Source organism: Polypterus senegalus, chromosome 2, assembly GCF_016835505.1.
Source record: "Polypterus senegalus isolate Bchr_013 chromosome 2, ASM1683550v1, whole genome shotgun sequence".
NCBI classification, from domain to species: Eukaryota; Metazoa; Chordata; class Cladistia; order Polypteriformes; family Polypteridae; genus Polypterus; species Polypterus senegalus.
The window spans coordinates 118,652,730-118,669,369 of NC_053155.1; the positions used below are offsets into that span (position 1 = coordinate 118,652,730).

At 39.2% G+C, this 16,640-nt stretch overlaps 1 protein-coding gene across 3 annotated transcripts in view; it reads right to left on the reverse strand.

Annotated features, from left to right (window-relative positions):
• The window catches only part of kcnj6 (potassium inwardly rectifying channel subfamily J member 6), a 426,614-nt gene that overhangs the window by 279,574 nt on the left and 130,400 nt on the right, over positions 1-16,640 (reverse strand). For 2 of the 3 annotated variants that reach the window (XM_039744460.1, XM_039744459.1), the window contains exon 2: positions 2,323-2,418. The gene's annotated coding sequence lies outside the window, so the exon portion shown is untranslated. Of the gene's footprint in view, positions 1-2,318; positions 2,419-16,640 lie in introns of all 3 variants that reach the window. The other variant, XM_039744461.1, reaches the window with a different exon arrangement.

Here is a 16,640-nt window from a genome sequence, read left to right on the forward strand (position 1 = left end):
TTTGAGCTTTTGCTCCTATTCACCTTTGTGAGTCTATGGCCCTGAAGCTCCTGTCCATCACAGCAAACATAAATGCATTCAGCCAAAGTGTAATTGGAATAACCTCTAAGTAAGTAGTTTTAAATATTGCCATTGTTTTTTTGTCCGTGTAAACTTTTTACATTGGCTATCAGCTTCCAGAAATTAGGTACCCGGGAGTCAACACAAGTTATTTTTTATTTTATTTTTTTTCTCAGTAGTTCTCTGTGAACTTTAGCCATAGATCAATAAACCATCACACATCAGCTGGAATCCAAATATCCTTTCATTCCAAAATTTCACTTAAAAGTAGACACTGATAATGACTATGGCAGACAAGCAGAGATAAAACACAAATCTCCTGAGTGATTAATCAGACTGAAACAAAGCTTTCATCTTTTGCTCTCAATAGGTCAGCACTCTTCTCACACTTACCCCAGACACAGAGGACACACAATGCACAATAAAACATAACAATTTATGTCACTCACATTTTACAATTAATGTGAAAAAAGGCTTTCAGCCTCAACTTTTGGCAATGTCATTTATACCTTTTTATTTTGATGCTAACTGATTTAGACTTGAGCTTTATATCATGACCTACATGAATCATTATAGGCATAATATCATTTCTAGAGGCAGTCACTGTTATGTCACTTACTGTAAATGCAGTAAGTGTACATAATGAGTGTATGTCATCAAAAACGTTTAGAGCCTGAAGTGAAACTCTATGATGCTGATTTTGCAAGTGGCCAAAGGTACAACTCCTGTGTACTAAAATATGTCAGTAACGTTCCTGCATTTGTGGATTATGGTGTATATTTACAGTTTCAGAACAAAATCAACATGGTGTTATAAATTGTGCTATCATGGAGTTCTAACACTAGAACAATTTTTTTTGTCTCATTAGCATGTTGAAGGATCCACTCCCTTCATATTTTACAGTCAAGAGATTGGCCGCAGAATTCCATACTGATAGGACATCTCACAAAGGTGATGATGCCTGGTCTGGCCGGCCTTTGTTATTGACAACAAATGAAATGCTGCCATGGAAGATAGAATTGCAATAAAGATTTGAGGAGTCAGTATGTGAGATGGAAGACATTGTTTGAGCTAGTTATGGATCATATAAATCATTCTTTATGAGCAATTAAACATCAGCAAGATCAATACATTTTGGAGTCCTAACATGCTGACTCCTGAAATAAAGCATAACCACATTTCAGGGAAATCTTCAGATAATGAATTTGGACTGGGGGAGGCATAAAAAGCTTTTCATAACTGGGGATGAAGCTTGGACACATCACTTTGAGCTAAACCAGGTAATGAAAAAATGTAGGAAATATGGTTATTCTCCAGCATTACAGTAACTCAGGGTATGAGACAGGAATGGCAATTTCATGCAAGCAAATTTTTATGATGTCGAGGGTGCAGTCTATAATGATTACAGGTCTCAAGTTGCCCACATAACTGGTCAATATTGTTCTGGTTAGCTTGGAACATTCAATCACAGAAAAGTGACACTCCAAGCTGTTGACCATCCACTTGCAACCACAGAAGAGTGGTTGCACAAGTTAGAAACAACAGTTCAATTGAATAACATTGAAAACCTTTATGACCATTATACATCCATCCATTATCCAACCCGCTATATTCTAACACAAGATCATGGGGGTCTGCTGGAGCCAATCCCAGCCAACACAGAGTGCAAAGCAGGAACAAGTCCCGAGCAGGGCACTAACGCACTGCAGGGCACACACACACACACTACAGACAACTTAGGATCGCCAATGCACCTAACCTGCATGTCTTTGGACTGTAGGAGGAAACCCACACAGACACGGGGAGAACATGCAAACTCCATGCAGGGAGGACCCTGGAAGCGAACCCAGGTCTCCATACTGCAAGGCAGCAGTGCTACCACTGCGCCACCGTGCCGTTATGACCATTGTAATAAGTGAATTAATTACCAATTGGGAAAAATAAAACTTGTTTAATTTAACAGACCGGGTTCAAAATGTTTCAATCACCACTTATATTGCTATATTATATTACTATATTTAGGTAGTATAAATTAGTACACAGATACTAAAATTACTTCACCTGTCCCTTGATTTTTTCTGATGAAAATAAAACAATTTATTCTGAATATCTGAACCATAATCTTTCAGGCACACCTATAAGTAATTTGCAATTGTTACATTAAGCCTTGCTGTGTCAAAGCAATTAAAGCAGCAAATTATATTATTTTTATAGTTAGCAAAAACTATAAGTTACTGTTTATAAATGAAAAAAATTACCTACATGTTATCCTCCAGAGTCTCAACCCAGTGAGCAGAGATTTTCTCAATGACTGGTCTATGGATCAATCCTTCTCTTTGATTGTTCCATGATTAGTGCCTAAAATGAAAGATTTGCCAGTTATTTAAAAAAATCAAATTAGAGATTTTTCATTTTTTTGGTTTTTTAAACCACAGAATCAAAAGCTAGACAAGGCAGGCAAGCACGATGGCATATAAAGTTAAATACATGTTTAATCTGTCATGAATATTTTCTAAACCAAATATTTCACGCAAATGGGTGTTATTTCTTTTTGGGAATTTCTCATTTACTGGCATTTGGACAGTACTGGTGAACTGGTGCTCACATCAAACTACCTGACATCGAAGAGAACACACAGACAGCTGTACACCTGCTCCAGTGCAACATCTGAAGTGCAAACCTTTTGTACACCATTTTAATACCTCAGGTAAGAAATTAAACTTAATGTTTTTCTACATGTCTTTTACTAGGTTGTGTGGTTCCTCATAGAGCCATCGCTTGACAAAGCACCACTTCATTCTGGGAAGTGTTTTTTGCATAAGAATTTGGTTCTTTATGCTTTGAAAACTTCCTATATGTATGGGGGAAAGGCTGAAATCTTTAATGAATGGTGTACCTTGCCGGACACTAACAGATTAAGAAAACCTGGACTTAGCCTGGGTTACAGTGGCATAGCTAGAGTTCGTGCCGCACGGGGCTGGGCAGTGCTTCTATTTTCCACCCTCCAACATATCTGAATATGTTAACCTATTTAAATAGAAAATTAAAATGACATATAGAGAACAATTAAGATACATTTTGCATAGATTTATTCATATACAGTATAGAGGAACAGCAATAATTTTTCACATATAATTATTTATAAGCATCAACTAGACAAGAATATAGTATAGATGCACTGATAAGCCGTGTTCTAATTATTAGTTTAACATAATTACGCTACGAAAACCAGAAGCAGTGTAGTGTACAAGTGACAGGTGGGGATGTTTTCTGCGCAGAGTAAGAACGCATTTGGATTGATAACGAAACGAAATTATAAATTGTAAATTAGTTGTTTATCTTACCTAGAAATTATTATTGGTGTAATGTTTCTGTTTATTTCTGTTATTGCATCACAAATTTCAACTGCTGTGTCTGATGCCATCACAGAAGGATAGTCTGAAAATTATTTTTGAAGCATTTGTGGATAAAAATTAGAGAATTTTACTTTTTTCATTCATGAGTGATTTTTTTTCCGAATCCTGCTTCTTACACACGAATTGTACTGAGCCTTTTACGCTGCCCCCAAAAATGTGTCACCTGGGACGAACCACCCCCTCCGCCTGTCCCTAGCTATGTCACTGCTGGATTATCGTATGCTGGAAGACTTCTTTCAAAATCCTGACCCATTGGTATTTCACAAATCTGTTATCATCTTTTCATGACTATTCACTGTATGGAACCTGTTACAGATCTCAAATAAATAAAGGGCTCTTTCTGGAACCTTCATGTGGAAGGGTCTTTTGAGAACCAAAAATGATTCCCCCATGGCAGCGTTTCTCAACCTTTAAGTATTTGCAATTAAGTAATTTAAGTATTTTTCATAACAGTTTTAATCGCGCCTTCCTAACATTTTTTTGAAATGAAGATGCATATTTTATTATACCTACTTAACTTTTATCGACATTTATCTAACCCTATATTTATTGTTCTAGTATCAGAATGTAGTTTAAGTTAATTTGTTTTGGTTTCAACAAATTTTTTTTTATATTTTTGATTCTTGTTTTCTTTTTTTCACATCTTTGTGCCCCCCTTTTTGTTACTTCATGCCCCCTAGGGGGGCCCGCCCCACAGGTTGAGAACCACTGCCCTATGGCATCACTCTGAATAACCACTCCAGCACTTTGATTTTTAAGAGCATACACATGCAGCACAGTTTTTAATAACTGATATAATTTTGTTTATCATTATAGTGATATCTTAATTATTTGTGATTTAGGTCACTTTTATGGTAGGATTGCTGACAGAGAATACCAATGCCAGAAACACTAATCAAAGACTGGGCAAATCATACCTCATGGAATTCTTCAACTATACTTGTCATTGATACACAAATCTATTTGTTTAAATGATATTATGCACCTTTAAACATACAGAAGAAGGATGCAGCAGTTTATAAAAAGTGTGAGAACTAGCTTTGTCTGGTGTCACACACGTGTGCTTGGGAAGCAGTCGAAGGGTTTGAAGCAGGGTGTTGACACGCCGGACCTGGAGTAAGCGCTCAGTACTAATACCTCTCCACCTCCTTCACACAGACCTCAAGAATAAAAACCCAGCTAGACCTCTCACTTCTGCAGCGCCCTTTTAGATAACCTAACCTCCGGCACTTTATAATGACCTCATGCTACTTCTTGCCCTACAACACACCCTTCCTGCTCTCCTACTATGAAATAATTCAGTTCACCTATTTACTCTTTCCAGATTGTCGACCAGTATTAGTCTCTAACACTTTTCAATAAACAATATACGGGGTGTATCCCCAACTCTTTTTCTTGTGTTTTATGCTTCTTTTACATTGGATTGGTGCTCAGATGTTCTTTGCAGTCAATAAATAAATAGATATCATAATGTTGTATATTCATTATAAGCCTATATTGGGCTAAGCAGATTAAACAAGCCAGTGGAAGAATTGTGCATATCTGAAATGTTGTGTTATCTTACCAGAATACCGTAATATTCCTTTATAACTAAAAAAATGCCTGTGCGGTTATTGCATAGTTTGATGAAATGACGAGTAACATTTAATGATAAAAATATGTTTATTGAATAACTCCAGTTGAACATTACAACAGCGCCGACCCTAGACAATTTTGGGCCTGAAGCAAATACCGAGGGCCCCGTAAGGGACCCCGGCAGCAAGGTGGTCCGGGGCAGTGCCCCGGCCACCAAGCGATTTCCCTGCATTCTGAGCTGCAGAAATGCGTTTTCCCGGCATCTACAACCATCACTTTTGGACGATTTCCGTTTCACACTGACAACCGTAACCATAACACACTGACAGGAGCCAAATTTGCAGGCTGTCAGCACATTACCATTTGGTAATTTTCGGGAATAAAAGGAATCAGAAAAATGGAGCCCATCATCATTCGTCGGCTATTGAATCCCGGTTTCGCGAAAGGGCCCCTTTTGGACTAGTAAGACATGTTCCTTGTGAGTGATTGCTGCACCCCACAAACCTGGATCTCCCCAACTAAAGGAATCAAAATCATTATCAGCCTCGTCTGATAATGACTGGCAACGTTGCTGAACCTGACGAAAAACCCATGTCCATGTCATTCTTAACGTCATCGGCTTCTGACTCCTCGGAGTCGGATACAGGTTTGTGGGGCTTGGATGCCGCTGCTGTATCTTCGACTAATGGAAGCTCAGTCCTGGTGCTAGTGTTGCTGCTGCTGCTAGAGCTAACCATTTTCGTTAGGAAGTGTTGCAAAGTGCCTTTTTGGGTAGCGAAGAATTAATCTTTTGCAGCTTTTTCTTTTGGCGGTGGAACTGAAGACATTTGGAATACAATAATTTCAAACTGTGGAAATTCGGCAAGGCCTAACTACTATCTACAAGACGTTCTTTCTAACAAAATGGAAATATATTAATATTAAGGAAAGTGATGGCTTTATGAAGAGAACGGCCCCTTTAATGCTCTGTCGAGAATGCAGTGCGGTGGAGCGGCCCTGACTGAAGCGTAAGTGGCCGCCCACTGAGGACAGAGGCACAGATGAGCTGTGGAGGTGGCAACAGGCACGCGGGCCTGAGTGAAGCATAATGAAGACTGGAGTGCCGAGTGGAGATGTCCACGTGGAGTAATTAGGTGATGAAATATGTTGCCCGTGAATTATATATATAAAAAAATTAGTAATAGAGGTTGGAGTGAAGGAGTCTGTTGCTCCATTGGGCCCTCCGCAGCAGCGTCGCATCACAGGAAAAAAATCCAGCTGTGGGCCCGAACCGGTTGCTTCGTTCGCTTCGCCCTAAGGCCGGCTCTCATTAGAACAATTATGACAAGAACAGGCCATTCAGCCCAACAAGCTCTCATATTTAATTCACCTGGGTTGTCCAAAATATTATCAAGTTAAGACTTGAAGATCCCTAAAGTCCTACTCTCTACCACACTACTTGGTCATTTATTCAATGTGTCTGTTGTCCTTTTTGTGAAGAAAAATTTTATAACATTTGTGCAAAATCTGTCCTTAATGTTCTTCTTGCTCATAAAGAAATTTAATAATTTTAAACACTTCAATCATGTCCCCTCTTAATCTTCGTTTGCTTAAACTGAGAAGGTTCAGCTTCTTCAGTCTCTTCTTATAGCTCATATCTCTTAGTCCTGGATTCAGCACTAAGAGGTTGCTACCATAAACACAATGCCGTGCAGCAGTGAGGCCAAATGGTTAGCACTGCTACTACAGAGATGATATGGATTGCCCAACTATTTGATTTCTGTGCATTGTTTGTGTTCTCTACTTGTATGTGGATGGATTCCACCTGGTGCCTGATTTTGGTCTCACTTCTATTCTAAGGTGACTGGAGATGGAAGTATGTGCCCTGGCAGACTGTTCAAAGTTGGATTCTGCCATGTGTGGAGGAATTTGATCTTTCAAACTTTAAAGTTGATTTAAGCAACTTCAGTACATGGATGAATTCTCATTTATGTTGCCAAGAAATGTTTTCTTGCATGTCTACCAGGGCCAGATATACCTGTAATTTATTTATGTTTTCAATTAGTTAGTTTTAATTATCTGTTTACTGTCTAATGTTTGTGTGAAATTTAGCCTTAGCATGTTACCAGCTGTGTCCCTGTGTTCTTGTTGAAGTAATTTTAAAGTGATAGCCTGGATCTACTTTACTTATTCTTTTCATAATTTTAAAAACTTCAATCACCTCAAATGCATTCACCATTTCAAATTTTCCTGGGAAAGGCTATTTCTACTTGTATATATTTTTTATATGTTTCTCTTTTACTCATTTCACAGCCTCTACTTACAACAAAATAGTGAAACACCTGCAGAGCTGACAGTACCCCACTATAGAAGATCATGCTTGATATGCTGTCTGTAGAAGTGGCTACTGTGTCTGCAAGCCATCGTGTGTGAACCTCTGTCACAGCCTGAAATCACAGCGGGTATGTGATGTGATGCTAGGGAGTGTAAAATTTAAAAATGCAAGTGGCTTAACTTATTGTAAAAATGAGAGAGAGTGGAAACAAACTCCTATCTGTGGCTCAGTGACTTCATGCAGTAGCTTCATGCACACAGTAAATAAATATGTACTCAGGATTTCCATTTTACTAAAAAACAATCTCATAGAGGCATTGCTTGGAAATCATATTGATTCCATTGTTCTCTGAAAATATAGTTTAATGGCACAATGATCTGATATTCGTTACAGTCAATTTTATCATGAGACTTCCACACAGATTTTTAATTTTGACATTTTAAATAAATGCACATGCATGATGAGGTTTTCCCATTTCATAAAAAAAATTAATGTAATAATAGTGGATTGTGAAGATATGCTGCTTTATCTTTTGGAGTCACTGTTTGAAATTTGATTTTTTCAAGTTTTTCAAGGCAGTTTTCTTTTGTTGCACTAAACTGAGATGTTCATACCAACAATAGTCACCTGGCTTTCCACAGCCTTTACAGAGAACAACGCTGATTTATACCTGAAACCAGTACAAACGAAACAAAGGGAAGGATTTCATGAAGGTACTTAAGTGAGTTTAATGGCTGGGGGAGCTACACTAATACAGGATGGAGATAAACTTTCAGTTAGTCATTCTGAATTTGAAAGTTTGCTCTGATAAATTATATTTCTTATAACCTTGTCTGTTTATTATGTCATTTTGAGGCAAATCTGAATTTTTATAGCTTGAATTCCATAATTTGTCAGTCATACACCCACACAATCCTCAGGCCTACTATTCCTCATTTTGTGGTTTTACTAAAGAAAACAAATCAGCTTGCAATTAAATTATACTGGGCTCAGTCGGTATAAGACTGTAGTATGTGTCGATTTTCTTCATTACTTCATTACATATAAATATATGCAAACACAGCTATTATTATGTTGACCTATACAGTAGCCAAGTTGTCAGTGTTCACATTCAGACTAATTTGATTACTTTTTTCACTTTAAGCTAAATGAACATTGGTGTTAGACATCAAAATACACAAGAGTAGATGCTTCCTGTGAGTAATGAACAATGGCTTTAGGAGAATATGGGTATTCAGAGAAAGTCTTTTCATAACCTTTCTTATCTTAGGAACCACAATGAAGCTGCGTTTTTGCAATTTTTTCAAAGACAGGTTCTAGGAAGACATTCAAATGCATGCTGCTACAGCTAAAATCTGATCATATTTGCAGTCATTTCAGGTCCACCTCGTAGCAGCCTGCGGAACAGCTCTGAGCAGGATGTTTGGGATTGCGGCTGGATGTTTCAGTCATTCTAATAGGTAATGCTGTATTCACATGCAATGGATCATTCAACTTGAAATATGTGTTCATCAGGTGTCTTCATGTAAAAGGTTGTGAAAAATATTTCCTTTGAATGTGGATACAATGTTTGATGAAGCAAAAAAATCTTAATAGTGTTTGTTTTGATGAGATATGTTAATATTGAACTAATTCTATTTTCATATATTGTGGTATTATTTCAGCAGAAATGGGAGTCGTTTTTTGGGGTTAGGGAATCCTTAATTTTTTTCAATTGAAATTAAGTGTAATTAGATGTCCATGCTTTCTGCTTTCAGTAATGAAATAGCTTCATAAAGCTGAGGAATCCAATATTTTAGAGGTCTATGTGATGCCTAATAACTCAACTTTATGTTATTTTGGAGGATCTGGGTAAATAGGATTGGCAAGTTTGTTGGGCCAATGGCCGTTTCTCAACACCTTTCTTCTAATGTTGCAAAAATGCTACAGCTTTACCAACTAACCTTTACCGAACTGTAAGCTTATCTGGTTTTGAATAAGCCACATAAATTAGAAAGCATATTTGTGGAAAACAAAAGTCTGTTAGTTTTATTTGACTGGATTTGGTGAATGTGTTATGGCTCATTCATTCTTTACATGTTTATCATCTTCTAAATCACAATCATATAGTCTGTGTATGTATGACAGCTGTGATAGCCATGTTGTGCAAGTGTTCACTTTTTGCCCAGTTATTTTCAAATGAAGAAGAAAATGAATCGGTCTGTATGCATGAGGCTGGTTGTTGTCAGCACATTCTTGTGACGGTCCAGGTCAGTTCCTTACTCCCTAGTTGCTTCCTGGAGCTATTTGAACCTGGAACCGTTCTCAAGGATTAGCCAGGCAAAAGAGGACACACACAGTCAGCAAGGGGTTGGTGGAAACTGGAGTGCTTTTATTTAAATAAATAAATAATTAAAAGGTAACCAAGTGTCCAAAGTGCAGTGCATCAAAGATCACCCATAAATTTATAATCAAGAAAAATTAAAGTGAAAGTCATTCATTCAGTCATTTTCTGACCTGCTTATTCCTGAACAGAATCATGGGTCCTTGCTCTTCTTTCTAAGCCCAGTGCAACTACCTTTTTCCTTTCTCCCCAGATCATGCAATGAGTTGCCTTAGCCAGCAGAGGCACCAGAAGCTGTGGTTCTCCCTTCTGACTCTCGTCTTGGCTGCCTCCATCGGGATCTGCTAGACAGCTCAGAGGAAGCTGCTCTCCTGTCTTCCTTCACATTCTCCTGAAATCCTACAAATCCATAAGGAGGACTCCACCACCATTGTACCTGCTCCTCCACTAAATCAGCGGGTAATAGTCCACTTCATGGAGTGCTGCTCTTTACTCCACTGCGAGGTACTGACCATTCTGCCTCTTCTTTCTTTCCTGTTACGGGCTCAGGCACCTGATACTGCGCTCACTCATGGTTCTTCGTCTTGTCTCTTTCTTTGTCACGTCTTGGTTCTCTTCCAAAACCCTGTGGAATGCAGATGCGGCAATCATAGCTCCAGCACTAGTGAGGTGAATGAGTCAGTCTCACATGTACGCACATGGATGCAAGATTGCCCGCCCCCACATCTGCCTACATAGCCAATCCGCTAAGCTACCTAGGCCAGACCTGCGTATTATCTAATTATTTAAAATGCACATGCCACAGACCCGCTATCTCACACTTCTGCACACACGTGTGAGTTTTCCTCTGCGTAGTCTAGTTTTCCTTTCCAAAGCGATGTAGTTTAGATTAACTGGTGAGCACTGGCTCCAACTTGTCATTGAGCAGAAGGTTGGGCAAAAATAGCATTGGCTACAACTTAAATAAAAATAATAATTTCAGCAACAATCAAAAGCCTACATCTAACTATCCCTTTGTTTTAGTTCAGGGATTTGCAATTGGTAACGAAAATTCAGCAGCAGAGGATTGCTATAATGGTCTCAGATACTTCTTCAAAGGTTAACTTTAAAGTCCATCCATCCATTATCCAACCTGCTACATCCTAACTGCAGGATCACGGGGGTCTGCTGGAGCCAATCCCCGGGCGCAAGGCAGGAAACAAACCCCGGGCAGTGCACCAGCCCACCGCAGGGCGCGCACACACACACGGGACAATTTAGGATCACCAATGCACCTAACCTGCATGCCTTTGGACTGTGGGAGGACACCGGAGCACCTGGAGGAAACCCATGCAGACATGGGGAGAACATGCAAACTCCACTCAGGGAGGATCCGGGAAGCGAACCCAGGTCTCCTAACTGCGAGGCAGCAGCGTGTGCCACCGTGCTGCCCTCAACTTTAAAGTGTTTTTGTTCATCAATTATAGGGAACAATTATGTAATTTAGATGTATTATATCATTTTTCATGAAATATCAGCAAGAACAATAACAAAAAATACTGCTACTACTACTTCTATTCACTAATACTACTACTACTACTAATAATAATAATTTAAAAATAATAATAATGGAAATGCTCAAACTGGAGTAGCACAGGAGACATAGATGTGGCAAAATAAGAGATAACGATCAATAAGACAACATGACTGTAACTGTAGGCTTTAATGGCATTGTTACAGACAGATTTAATTCAAAGTATAAACACCCTACAAATTGGCTAAAACTTCTGTTGCTCACCACCATTATTGATGAAACCCTTTAAATTCATTCTGGCTCAATAAAACGTTCTCCATAATCGTTTTCTCATTGGAAAACCCTGTGATGATGCGTACTGAGTGGATACTAAAAATGCATTTTTTGCATATACCGTTTGAAGACAGTAAAATGGAATAATGAGTAAATGGTAAAGATGATTTTTATGCTTTGATTTGATTATAAACTGTTCAAAAAAATTAAAGGAACACTTTGAAAACACATCAGATCTCAATGGGAAAAAAAATCATGCTGGATATCTATACTGATAAGGGGTAACTGGGTAATGTGTTAGAAACGAAAGGATGCCACATTGTTTGATGGAAATGAAAATTATCAACCTACAGAGTACTGAATATAAAGACACCCCAAAAATCAAAGTGAAAAAATGATGCGACAGGCTAGTTCATTTTGCCAAAATTTCATTGCAGCAACTCCAGATATTACACAGTAGTTTGTGTGGCCCCCACATGCTTGTATACATGCCTGACAACGTCGAGGTATGCTCCTAATGAGACGACGGATGGTGTCTTGGGGGGTCTCCTCCCAGATCTGGAACAGTGCATCACTGAGCTCCTGGACAGTCTGAGGTGCAACCTGGTGGCGTTGGATGGACCAAAACATAATGTCCTAGAGGGGTTCTATAGGATTTCGGTCAGGAGAGTGTGGGGGCCAGTCAATAGTATCAATTCCTTCATCCTCCAGGAACTGCTTGCATACTCTCGCCACATGAGGATGGGCATTATCATGCACCAGGAGGAACACAGGACCCACTGTACCAGCATAGTGTCTGACAATGGGTCCAAGGATTTCATTCCGATACCTAATAGCAGTCAAGGTGCCATTGTCTAGCCTGTAGAGGTCTGTGCGTACCTCCATGAATATGCCTCCCCAGACTATCACTGACTCACAACCAAACCAGTCATGCTGAATGATGTTACAGGGAGCATGAAGTTCTCCACGGCTTCTCCAGATGAGGGTGAACCTTCTCTCATCTGTGAAAACCACAGGGTACCAGTGGTGGACCTGCCAATTCTGGTATTCTATGGCAAATGCCAATCAAGCTCCACTGGTACCAGGCAATGAGCACAGGGCCCACTAGAGGGCATCGGGCCCTGAGGACACCCTGATGAAGTCTGCTTCTGATTGTTTGGACAAAGACATTCACACCAGTGGCCTGCTGAAGGTCATTTTATAGGTCTCTGCCAGTGCTCATCATGTTCCTCCTTGCCCAGAGGTTTAGATATTGGCCCTGCTGTAGGGTTAAGGACTTTCTACAGTCCTGTCCAGCTCACTTAAGAGTAATTGCCTGTCTCCTGGAATCTTCTCCATGCCCTTGAGACTGTGCAATGGCACATATTGATGTGCCATCCTGGAGAAGTTGGACTACCTGAACAACCTCTGTAGGGTCCAGCATTATCTCGTGCTACCAGTAATGACACTGACTGTAGCCAAATGCAAAACTAGTGGAAAAACAGTCAGAAAAGATGATGAGGGAAAAATGTCAGTGGCCTCCACCTGTTAAACCATTCCTGTTTTGGGGGTTGTCTCATTGTTGCCCCTCTAGTGCACCTGTTGTTAATTTCATTAACACCAAAGCAGTTGAAACTGATTAACAACCACCTCTGCTACTTAACTGACCAGACATTATCCCAGATGTTTCACTGACTTGATGCTATACTCTGATTAAAAAGTGTTCCTTTAATTTTTTTGTAGTATATTTTGTGTTTATATTGATCTAGTCAGTATATTACATGGACCTAAATTAAATATTTAGGTTTGTAAATTAGGGGGGTGCTTTGGTATTACATTTTGATTTTGGTGGTTACTGTCACCATGAAGTACATATCTGACAGGCAGTTTATATACAAAGCCATGTTCACACTACAACTTAATTCATATCAGGTATGGACCAGTTAAGTATATGATAATAAAACTTATACAGGCATACGTGAATTGCACATGATTTACTTTTTAATGCTTGAATTGAAAATGCCTTAAAATCTGCACTCTCTAATTAGGCATTCCAAAAGTCATCTCCTTGGGCCAGCCTGATGTATTTCAGAATTATAACACAGCACAAGTCCTTTGGTGGTTTGCAGGTGAATAAATACACTGCTGACTTGCTATGTGTTTTCTTACTGAAACAAAACACCTCACGTGTATTTTTCCAAGAGAAACTAACAGACAGACCATGCCATAAGTAATCAAATGTCCACTTTCACATTCTGAAATTGTTAAACCATGTGAATGGTTCACATTTATCAGGTGGCTGCAGACTATCATAAAGGGGGGAGCAGCCTTGGGTAATTTGTCCAGATTTGGGTAGGGAAGGGGCACAGATAGAGAATTTACTTAAAGTACTTCAGAGGTGTCTCTTGGCTGCTATCAGTCTATATGCATGTCTGTCAGCAAGACAAGCATTGGTTCATTGCATGGGGTGTGTGACACATCGTGTTGTCACTGATATCAGATGAGTGTTGTGAGGTGGAATTGACAGACTGAATGCACATACACAGGATAAGGCAGATGGGAGTGCATGGAGCAGAATAAGATCTGAGCAGTACTGAAGAATGGTCATGGAAGGAGATTACTGTTTTGGCCATGAAGAATCCATCTGTTTTTAAGGTCCAGCTACCACGAGTGTTGCCTTGAGTACTAATTCCATTCTTCCTTCTCTTACACGTGTATCGTTGCATGAAACACATCTCGCTATTAGTAAGATGTCCTGGTTCCTCTCTCATGCTTCTGGTTTTCTATGCACAGATAAGATAGTAATAACTGCACTCAAAGCACCAGCTATAGTTTTACGTTTACTTTTTCTGTTCAATGGCATTATAAGCAGATGTGCTGTGCTAAAATAAAGTGAAGCAGCGCAACAGCCAGCATGTTATTTTTGTTCATCACCTGCAAAATTAACATGAACAGTCTAAGAACAAAAATGTCAGACATGGACTTGTAGCAACTTACAGACTCAAAGGCACCTGGTATGAATATTTTACCAATGTAACTTTTGTGACACATTGTGGTGTCACTCCAGGACTGAAATGCAGTTGATCCAAATACCCCCATAGAGTGTGCCTGTGTCAGCGTATCTGAGTTGGCCCAGTGGGCGTGTAGGCACAAGTGTGCCTTTCGATGGACTGGCACCTTTTCCATAGCTGTTTCCAACCTTGCCCCCCAGGCTAGTCTTCAGCCAAATTCCTTGCCAACCCCCTACCCCAAATTGTATTAGGCAGCTTTGAGAATTTTATATTATATTATTAATTTATTCAACATTTGCTCATCCGTCATCCAACCTTTTCATTAATTCAAACCAATTAGCCTTGTACAAACCCTTGAATTGTCAATTAATCATAGTGTAGTTATACTATGCAGACTAATTAATAAGCTGCATTTGACCGAGTTTCTCAATAGTAGTTCAACACTTCTAAACCTCAATGCTGAACTGAAGCAGAACTAGAGAAAGTAGTAGATAATAACGTCCACCATCTGTTTATGGACTAGGGTTACAGATGTTTGGAATAGGGTTTGAAGTACGGTTTAACTTCCCTTACCTGAAGTAATTCTTTTCATGTACCACTGTCACTGATGGGATTACTCTGTACACGAAGCACATGTATATTTTAGCACTTCTACAGAAGCACTATTTAAAGGAGCTGACAATAAAAGTAGATCTGCTGTCTCAGTGCGCTTTCTGCCTCAAGCTGAAATCCATCTCTTCTACAACATACTCAAGTGATGCTGTTCCTTTATCTGGCTTAACTGTAAAATTGCCATGTTGGACGTGTTTATCAATACAGTAAATAATATGGATAACCTCCGAGTACGGAATGGCTTTACAGGAAATGTTTTGGAGCAGGATTTATTTGGTACACTTTTGTTCTGATTTATTAATGATGATGTAATGAGGTTTTGAATGTTATATAATGCAATAGATTATGTCCAGTGTGTGAAATACCCCGTGGTCATTAGGTGGTTCCCATTAGTATTTTAGTGTTGGCTGAATACTAAACTCTTACACTGATGCTATCAAATATACAGTACAATAAATCAGCTATGTAGAATCTTATCACTTATGAGATGCATATCTTACACATCACACACACCAGTGACGTGCGGTGAGGTTCATGGTTGGTGAGGCACGGACTCAGAATCAGATTTACAAATATATGAACCCAAAAGAGTAACTTCTTCACTCTTCATTTGGCAGCATGCACACTGACTACTGGTTATGTTTCTTATCTCATCAGCACACTTTACACACAGATAGGTAAGGTACCTATCTGGCTAAGAAAGAGAGTTACATTTACAGTGGCGAGAGCGCCTTTGCTCCGTACCCTCCATGTGTTCTAAATTTGTCGTTGCAATTCCACAATTCATGCTCATTCAATACAAATAAAAGTATTGAGCGGTGTAAAAAAAAAAAACGGATTTCAATTTTGACCTTAATTGAAATATTCAGTTGTTTTAAAAGCTTTTCATTCTGATGCTTTAATCAATTCTAAATTTTAAAAAACAAAATAATATTTTATTTAAGGTCAAATTTAGTTTTTAAATATTGGATTTTTGCTTTCTTAGTCTGATCCCATTTTTTATAAAATTGAAAACCGTTTATTTATAAATGAAGTCCATGCGCCTATCCTTCTACACAAAAATCTCCATCACTTTCTTATAAAAGTCCTCCTTATTTTCCTTTAGTTTTACAAGTCTTAATCTTCCATTTTGGCAGACAGTCGGAACAAAAAATAAAAATAAACAGACTGCTGCAGTGAACTTGACTTTCTGATATCGCTCACTTATTGGCACCTAGAGCCTCTGCATAGAAGAACAGCAGCAACAAGCACCTGTTGGGTTCACATGTGCCCCCTTCAGTGCAGCATGGTACTGTCTGCCTCACCCTGTGCCTTTTCACAGCAGTTTTATGTCTGATCAGCAAGACTAAATATGTCACATACATTCATTAAAGATATTAGCCAGACTGTGGAAAGGCAGGGTGTATAATAAATGAGTCTGCAAACATTATATTGGCGACAAACAGAGAGACAGCAACAGCAAGTGCCAATTGCATGCATCAACCCAGCGTGTGAGGGAGAGCGCAGTCTGAGGTGAGGTGAGGCTCGTCGCTGCCGCACCTCGCGTTTCTCCCCTGTATTTGAA